This window comes from Buceros rhinoceros, unplaced genomic scaffold (genome assembly GCF_000710305.1).
Source record: "Buceros rhinoceros silvestris isolate BGI_N320 unplaced genomic scaffold, ASM71030v1 scaffold44091, whole genome shotgun sequence".
Classification (NCBI taxonomy): domain Eukaryota; kingdom Metazoa; phylum Chordata; class Aves; order Bucerotiformes; family Bucerotidae; genus Buceros; species Buceros rhinoceros.
The window spans coordinates 1-288 of record NW_010393313.1 but is presented as its reverse complement, the minus strand read 5'-3'; positions in this window follow the sequence as shown (position 1 = coordinate 288).

The window sequence follows — 288 nt, the reverse complement described above, 5'->3', positions numbered from 1 at the left end:
CCCCCCCCCTCCCCCTCCGGGAGGGGGTGCGGGGGGCTGCGACAGAGGCCTGGCTGGCGAACACCGCCTCTCGCCCGTTCTGCACGAAGTGGGTCATGGTGGATCGCCGAGATTCACTTCTCCCGTTACAAAATGTGGGACGCTGCACGGAGCCTCTCTCACGGCCTCCTCACTGCACCCCCGTCACGGCGCAGCGAAACGCGCTTCCGCCTCCCTGCTCGCCCCTCCGGCAAGCCCAGTGCCGCGCACATCACCCTCCCCCGGGCCAGCGACAAGGCGCGTTGCACA